This window comes from Bison bison, unplaced genomic scaffold, assembly GCF_000754665.1.
Source record: "Bison bison bison isolate TAMUID 2011002044 unplaced genomic scaffold, Bison_UMD1.0 scf7180017864262, whole genome shotgun sequence".
NCBI classification, from domain to species: domain Eukaryota; kingdom Metazoa; phylum Chordata; class Mammalia; order Artiodactyla; family Bovidae; genus Bison; species Bison bison.
Window position 1 is genome coordinate 645,344 of NW_011494834.1, and position 9,236 is coordinate 654,579.

Consider the following 9,236-nt stretch of genomic DNA (forward strand, 5'->3'; position numbering starts at 1 on the left):
CTTTAAGCCAACTTTTTCACTCTCTACTTTCACTTTCATCCAGAGGCTTTTGAGTTCCTCTTCACTTTCTGCCATAAGGGTGGTGTCATCTGCATATCTGAGGTTATTGATATTTCTCCCAGCAATCTTGATTCCAGCTTGTGTTTCTTCCAGTCCAGCATTTCTCATGATGTACTCTGCATATAAGTTAAATAATCAGGGTGACAATATACAGCCTTGACGTACTCTTTTTCCTATTTGGAACCAGTCTGTTGTTCCATGTTCAGTTCTAACTGTTGCTTCCTGACCTGCATACAAATTTCTCAAGAGGCAGATCAGGTGGTCTGGTATTCCCATCTCTTTCAGAATAGAGGAAAACAACAGAATGGGAAAGACTAGAGATGTCTTCAAGAAAATCAGAGATACCAACAGAACATTTAATGCAAAGATCGGCTTGATAAAGGACAGAAATGGTATGGACCTAACAGAAGCAGAATATATTAAGAAGAGACGGCAAGACTACACAGAAGAACTATAAAAAAAAGATCTTCATGACCCAGATAATCACGATGGTGTGATCACTGACCTAGAGCCAGACATCCTGGAATGTGAAGTCAAGTGGGCCTTAGAAAGCATCACTATGAACAAAGCTAGTGGAGGTGATAGAATTCCAGTTGAGCTATTCCAGATCCTGAAAGATGATGCTGTGAAAGTGCTGCACTCAATATGCCAGCAAATTTGGAAAACTCAGCAGTGGCCACAGGACTGGAAAAGGTCAGTTTTCATTCCAATCCCAAAGAAAGACAATGCCAAAGAATGCTCAAACTACTGCACAATTGCACTCATCTCACACATTCCTAATACTGCCATGTAAATTCTGAGATAATACCTTGAATTTCATCCTGCTATGAATCATTTTTTCTCTTGTTTTCTTCTTCATTAAAACACCCATTTTATAATCTCTTTTATCAAAGTATTGATCCACTTGCCCATTTGTCTAATAGTGGTTCATGTTTCCCCACCAGCTTCCCAACATAGTGACTTCAGGCAATCTAGGTGTTGAGAAAAATGAGGTTTCTGTCCAAATCATACTGAAGGGCCTGCCTGTTTGATCAATACCTAAACTCAGATGCAGCATTATGACACTTGGCTTTCAGAAATGTGTGGACTTTGATGTTCTTCCAGTTAGTGTCATCATTGTTATTCCTGGGGATAATAGCTCTTGTTCAGAGAAAGATTATTTCACTAATAATAAATACTTGTCTGAAACTTCTAGATTTGGGGAAATACTTCTGAGATTATTATCTTTTACCTCTCAAATTTGTACATGGGTGTTTTTAAATAAAAAGACATAACTGCCAATTCTGTCTATAGCAAACACTATGAAAAAGGTTTGGTATCAGAAAACAAAGTTGCTTCTCCCCACGGGAGAAGGTTTAAAAAGCGCTGGGAAGAAAATCTTCTCTTTGCCATTGATACCATGTCTGTTTAAGAGCCAGGATTCCTTGACACTTCGCGCATCTACTGTTGACTGCCTTACACAGTTTCTTGGACTTAAGGTCTGAGGTTTCTGGATTGTAAACATAGAAGTGGGACAGAATGTGACTACAGTAGCCAATAACGTCTGTTGTAAATTGAAAATCGTTCTGACACTTCCTAAGCTTTCAAATACTGTTTGGAAGAGATTAAAGAAAGCAGGTTGCCAATAAAGGCGCAGGAAGATGCACATTGCTAGTCTGGAGAATGACCTGCAAGCCAGGCAAGCACACATTGACAGAGCTTGACAGTGCATGCCTGCTTAGTTGTGTCCAACTCTGCAACCCCATGGACTGTAGCCCACCAGGCTCCTCTGTCCATAGGATTCTCCAGGCAAGAACACTGGAGTGGGTTGCCATTTCCTCCTCCAGGGGATCTTCCTGACCCAGGGATCGAACCCATGTCCCTTGCATCTATAGCACTGCAGGTGGATTCTCTTCCCCCCTTCACTATTACACGGGGGAATCCCATGTAGTAATAAAGGAAGCAAATCCTTATAGGTATGATGGCATTAAATCAGCTTCTACAATATTTAGATTTGGGCTGGGCATCTAAGTTTTAGTTTTACAAGGGATGGTAACTTATTTGTCCTCACCAGGAGTATACAAACTATTGTAGAAACTGTTGTTTGCAACAAATGAACTTCCATAGACAGGTCTAAACTTTAATTTCTGTTGAATTACTCTCTCTGGAGTGTAGATGATTTTGACTTTTAGGACACTGGAAATAATAGCTGTAAAAGCTAAAAGGGAGAAATGTGAATAAGAATCTCTTGCCAGGGCATTTCTCATCTGTTCCTCCATAGAAGTGAATTTTTAGTGCACTAAGGACTTTCCTTTCTTCTGTTCCTTTATCCTGGGGAGCAGTAGCAAATCGTTATGAATAATAACATGTGGCATTTGACTTTTTCACTTTATTATTATTTTGGCCCTATCAATACCTGACATCAGATAGGACAGTTGTTAGTACCTCAGTTTAGGAAATAAAGAAGTTGGCTACCATAAAAGTAAAATGACTTAACCAAATTCATTAAAAAAATAAATAAAGGATAGTGAAGTTAAGAAGATAATCTTTGCTTTCTGTCTCTAGAACCAGAGATTTTTTCTACTAGTTCTTGCTGCCTTACTTATTCAATGTATGAGATATTGATATATATAATTATTCATATTATTAAGAAGCACACATTACCCTCTTAATAGATACTTGTGGAATTAGCTAATGACTATTATATGGAGGAAGGAGAAAATTTACTCTTTGGAGAGTAGAAAAACACCTAACACAGAGAAACTTATTTATTCCTTGCAGTTACCTCATGAGGCAGCTACTATTGACATACCCATCTTACAGGAGGAAAAAAAAAATGAATTTTTGAGATGCTTAAGTATGTAATTTATTGAGGTATTTTTAAGAGCCTGGAATGTGTAATTTGCTTTATATAATTGTTCCATTTGTGCTTAGTTGCTCAGCCGTGTCCAGCTCTTTGCAAACACATGAACTGTAGCCTGCCAGGCTCCTTTGTCCATGGAGATTCTCCAGGCAAGAATCTTCCCAACACAGGAATCAAACCAGGGTCTCCTGCATTGCAAGCGGATTCTTTACCAGCTGAGTTATGAGGGAAGCCCCTTGTGACTCATTTAATCTTCACAAAAATCTTATCTGATAAGTAGTATCACAATTTTTTTCCATTTTACAGCAAACAAAAACTTAGAGAAGTTAAGCAATTTGCCCTGGGTCAGATAGCTGAGTTAGGTGTAAATTCCTGGATTCTGATGCTTTTCCTGGTCTCTGCTAAACAAACCCTGACTCAGAGGCCCATTACAGCTGGAGTCAGCATTTAAGCTCAGACTTCATGAATATACTGCCTCCTGGGTATCTAGGTACACATTAAAGGCTTGCAGTATAATAACAATTGAACATGGTTAAAATCTTTTTCCCCTATCAAATGTTCTATAAAAATCTTATACTCAATATAAATAAAACAAAATTTAAAAATTGGTCTTGTATAAAATCTCTAAGTGAAGAGAAACCATAAATTCTGCCTTTTGAGACTTGCATTTGTTTTGTTATTTATCTGTGGTCAGTACTTCAAACTTTCTGTCAAACATTAACATCTAAGTAGTTGCTGGTAGACTTTAAATGTATTTTTTATGTGAAAGCAGGAATTACCCAAACTGGGCTTATTTTGTAAAGAGGACTAAGAGGAATTCAAATTCCCTACAAATGAGATGATCTCAAGATCCATATGTAAATTACAAATGTCCTTCTTCTAGCAGACAGGAACACCTAAAATTGTGATGCACAAACTTTTTGGAATTGTGAAGTTCTATAGTGCAATTTTTTAGATTTCCAAATATCTGCATCTTCTTCTAAAGCAAAATGGAGAATGGAATCAGTTCTAATGAGATGGATGAAACTGGAACCTATTATACAGAGTGAAGTAAGCCAGAAACAAAAACATCAATACAGTATACTAACGCATATATATGGAATTTAGAAAGATGATAACAATAACCCTGTGTACGAGACAGCAAAAGAGACACTGATGTATAGATCAGTCTTATGGACTCTGTGGGAGAGGGAGAGGGTGGGGAGATTTGGGAGAATGGCATTGAAACATGTATAATATCATGTATGAAACGAGTCGCCAGTCCAGGTTCGATGCATGATACTGGATGCTTGGGGCTGGTGCACTGGGACGACCCAGAGGGAGGGTATGGGGAGGGAGGAGGGAGGAGGGTTCAGGATGGGGAACACAGGTATACCTGTGGTGGATTCATTTCGATGTTTGGCAAAACTAATACAGTATTGTAAAGTTTAAAAATAAAATTAAATTAAAAAAAAATAAAGCAAAATGGAAACATCTGCAAGTTTTCTAAATTTAGAATGAATTTCATGTTAAGATCTTTTAAAAAATTTAGTAATTCTAACTGAGATGTGCCATGTTGCAAAACAAAAATTTCAATAGCAAACAAGTCATGGGAAATTTGATTCTGGAAGCAAAGTGCCAAAAATTTGTGGAAGCAAAATGCCTCAAGCAAAGGCTATTCCATCAGCATTTAGTAAAATAGAAGAGATGGTATATATTTATAAAAGCTATAATTTAACTCAAATATACAAATATTTTTAAGAATCAATTTTATGCTCAGAACTATATAGGATCCTATCTTTGATACAATGATGAATAATAAATGGCTTCTCTCATCTTGGGGCCTTCCCTGATCGCTCAGTTGGTAAAGAATCCACTTGCAATGCAAGAGACCCCGGTTCGATTCCTGGGTCAGGAAGATCCACTGGAGAAGGGATAGGCTACCCACTCCAGTATTCTTGAGCTTCCCTTGTGGCTCAGCTGGTAAAGAATCTGCCTGCAATGCGGGAGACCTGGGCTCGATCCATGGGTTGGGAAGATCCCCTGGGGAAAGGAAAGGCTACCCACTCCAGTTTTCTGGCCTGGAGAATTCCATGTATTGAATAGTCCATGGGGTCGCAAAGAGTCAGACACGACTGAGTGATTTTCACTTTCACTTTCTCATCTTGGACTTTACATCCTAGTGGAGGAAACAAAATACACATTATATACTAGAAAAGGTAAAGTAGACATGATGTGGGAATTTTAAGATTGAAAGTGATACATTCCAGGGAGGAAAATCTGGAATAGATTCTGGGAGAATATATTAGAGATGTGTTTCCTACTCACTAAACAGGTATGAAACCTTGGTACACACCAGTCAGGATGCCAGTCCAGTGTTGTATTAATTCTTATCAGCCTTAATCTTAACTTTGCCATTCTGAAGCATTTGATACTTGTAGCCTCTCTCTTCAGAGAAGGCAATGGCAACACACTCCAGTACTCTTGCCTGGAAAATCCCATGGGCAGAGGAGCCTGGTAGGTTGCAGTCCATGGGATCGGGAAGAGTCAGACACGACTGAGGGCTTCACTTTCACTTTTCACTTTCATGCATTGGAGAAGGAAATGGCAACCCATTCCAGTGTTCTTGCCTGGAGAATCCCGGGGACAGGGGAGCCTGGTAGGCTGCCGTCTATGGGGTCGCACAGAGTCGGACACGACTGAAGCGACTTAGCAGCAGCAGCAGCAGCAGCTTCTCTGTTCTTCCCTTCATTGGCCTTCTGGTTTTCCTTCCCTCTCTATTTCTCTATTCTCAATTCCCTCCTTTTCTTACCGATATAATGCTTCCTACCATGGTTCCTATGAGCTTCTCTCTTATGGGGCCATGCACGCCCTCTAGTGACAGCATTCTTCACACTTCCACCATATGCTTAGGTCTTTCAATTTAGTAACATATCTGCCGTTCTAACTGTTGCTTGAATGCTAAATCTGTACAACTATGCATTGACTGTATATGACCATGTGGTTATTGCATTGACACCTGACCTCAATATGTTCAAAACCATATTTGATTTCTCTCAAACATGCTTCTCCTTCCCTGCCCCATGAGTGGCCCTGCATTTCTTTGAGATATTGGCATATCCTAACCTTAACTGAACTGAACCTTATCTCACTCCTTCCTCCTTTCAGAGAGTTAGCAAGACCTATGGATTCTACATCATCAGTATATTTCTTGGGTCTGTCCTGGTTATACTCTCACTAACAGCTTCAGTTCAGGACTCATTACCCAGGCAGTAGGTCTCTTTTTGTATCCAACTCATCCTCATCCATCTTCTTGCTACAGAGTAAGCAGATCTTAAGAGGAAGACTTCTCAACTTAAAATCCAACTGTCTTTACCCAATATTTATCCTGAATGCTGTGTGAAATAATAGAAGAATTTCTAACTTTGGGTGTCTTTGCTCCTGCCCCTCTCTCTGGGCTCAATACTCAAGCCTCCTTCTTCATGCCTTGCCTTTTTATCTTCTCCCCCAGCCTCCAATCTGGACACACCAGATTATTTTCAGGGACCGAGAAGCACCGTGTTGTGTAATGCCATTGTGCCTACCAGCACAGTTTTTCCTAGAATTGTATTCTGTCCTCTCATGTAGTTATTCAGTCTTAAAAATTCAGCTCAATTATAATCTATTCCTTCACTGCCCACAATTTCATTGATATGACCTTTCTCTGCATCCATAGAACAAATGCATACCTTTATCGATTTTTTAAAAAATTTTGGCTGCACTCGTGTGGCATGAGGGATCTTAGTTTCCTGACTAATGATTGAAACCACAGCACCTACAGTGGAAGCATGGAGTCTTAACCACTGGACCAAGGGACCAAAACTGGACTTGATGTGTGTGCATCCCCTTCTCAAAGACCAACGTTTCTTTGACCTTTCTGGAGAGTCACACTTCTATCTTTGAAATTCTAATAAATACTTAGGAATATTTTCTAGAAAAATGTAGAGACGCATAAAATTTTCTCACAGTTTCCACTGACATACAAATACCTATCCAAGTATTTAAGAATGAATCTCCAGGGATTCTAGACCAAGTGTCCCTTCGTAGATGGTACTACTTAAGGATAAAAGCTATATTTTTCCTTTAATTGATTTAATTTTTGCAGTATTTAACACAATGCCTAGCATAAATATCTCATCATTAATTTTTTTAAATTTAATTTTATTTTTAAACTTTACAATATTGTATTAGTTTTGCCAAATATCGAAATGAATCTGCCACAGGTATACCTGTGTTCCCCATCCTGAACCCTCCTCCCTCCTCCCTCCCCATACCCTCCCTCTGGGTCGTCTCAGTGCACCAGCCCCAAGCATCCAGTATCATGCATCGAACCTGGACTGGCGACTCGTTTCATACATGATATTATACATGTTTCAATGCCATTCTCCCAAATCTCCCCACCCTCTCCCTCTCCCACAAGTCCATAAGACTGATCTATATATCAGTGTCCCTTTTGCTGTCTCGTACACAGGGTTATTATTACCATCTTTCTAAATTCCATATATATGCGTTAGTATACTGTATTGGTGTTTGTCTTTCTGGCTTACTTCACTCTGTATAATAGGTTCAAGTTTCATCCATCTAATTAGAACTGATTCAAATGTATTCTTTTTAACGGCTGAGTAATACTCCATTGTGTATATGTACAACAGCTTTCTTATCCATTCATCTGCTGATGGGCATCTAGGTTGCTTCCATGTCCTGGCTATTATAAACAGTGCTGTGATGAACATTGGGGTACAGGTGTCTCTTTCCCTTCTGGTTTCCTCAGTGTGTATGCCCAGCAGTGGGATTGCTGGATCATAAGGCAGTTCTATTTCCAGTTTTTTAAGGAATCTCCAGACTGTTCTCCATAGTGGCTGTACTAAGTTTGCTCTCATCATTAATTTAAAAACTGTTTATTAAGTGAGTGAAGGGTAAGTCTGACATTTGGATATGGCAAAGGGTTTAAGGAAAGAAAGTGGTCTTTCTAGACAGATGAAACAGCTTGATGGATTATGGTTTTAACTTCATGGGCAATATGTAGTAAACTATCTTTCCAAGTGGTTATAACTGCAGAGATAAGATTTAGGGCTCAGTTAACTTTTCCTCATAAAGTTGAAAATATATACTGGTGATCTCATAAGCCTAACCATTCATCTGAAAACTGCTAAATGGATAGAGTCTAAGAATATCTTATTTTTGGCTGCTTACATACAACCTGCCTGATTTCAGTGCGTATAACTGAGAACTACCACCCAAAAAAAGGTGTCCTTTTCATTATAGGGGACTGGAATGCAAAAGGAGGAAGTCAAGAAACACCTGGAGTAACGGGCAAATTTGGCCTTGGAATATGGAATGAAGCAGGGCAAAGACTAACAGAGTTTTGTCAAGGGAACACACTGCTCATAGCAAACACCCTCTTCCAACAACACAAGAGAAGACTCTACACGTGGACATCACCGGATGGTCAACACCGAAATCAGATTGATTATATTCTTTGCAGCCAAAGATGGAGAAGCTCTATAGAGTCAGCAAAAACAAGACCAGAAGCTGACTGTGGCTCAGACCATGAACACCTTATTGCCAAATTCATAATGAAATTGAAGAAAGAAGGGAAAACCACTAGACCATTTAGGTATGACCTAAATCAAATCCCTTATGATTATACAGTGGAAGTGAGAAATAGATTTAAGGGACTAGATCTGATAGATAGAGTGCCTGATGAACTATGGATGGAGGTTCATGACATTGTACAGAAGACAGGGATCAAGACCATCCCCATGGAAAAGAAATGCAAAAAAGCAAAATGGCTGTCTGAGGAGGCCTTACAAATAGCTGTGAGGAGAAGAGAAGCGAAAAGCAAAGGAGAAAAGGAAAGATATAAGCATCTGAATGCAGAGTTCCAAAGAATAGCAAGGAGAGATAAGAAAGCCTTCCTCAGCTACCAATGCAAAGAAATAGAGGAAAACAACAGAATGGGAAAGACTAGAGATCTCTTCAAGAAAATTAGAGATACCAACGAAACATTTCATGCAAAGATGGGCTCGATAAAGGACAGAAATGGTATGGGCTTAACAGAAGCAGAAGATATTAAGAAGAGGTGGCAGGAATACACAGAAGAACTGTACAACAAAGATCTTTATGACCAAGATAATCACGATGGTGTGATCACTCACCTAGAGCCAGACATCCTGGAATGTGAAGTCAAGTGGGCCTTAGAAAGCATCACTATGAACAAAGCTAGTGGAGGTGATAGAATTCCAGTTGAGCTATTCCAGATCCTGAAAGATGATGCTGTGAAAGTGCTGCACTCAATATGCCAGCAAATTTGGAA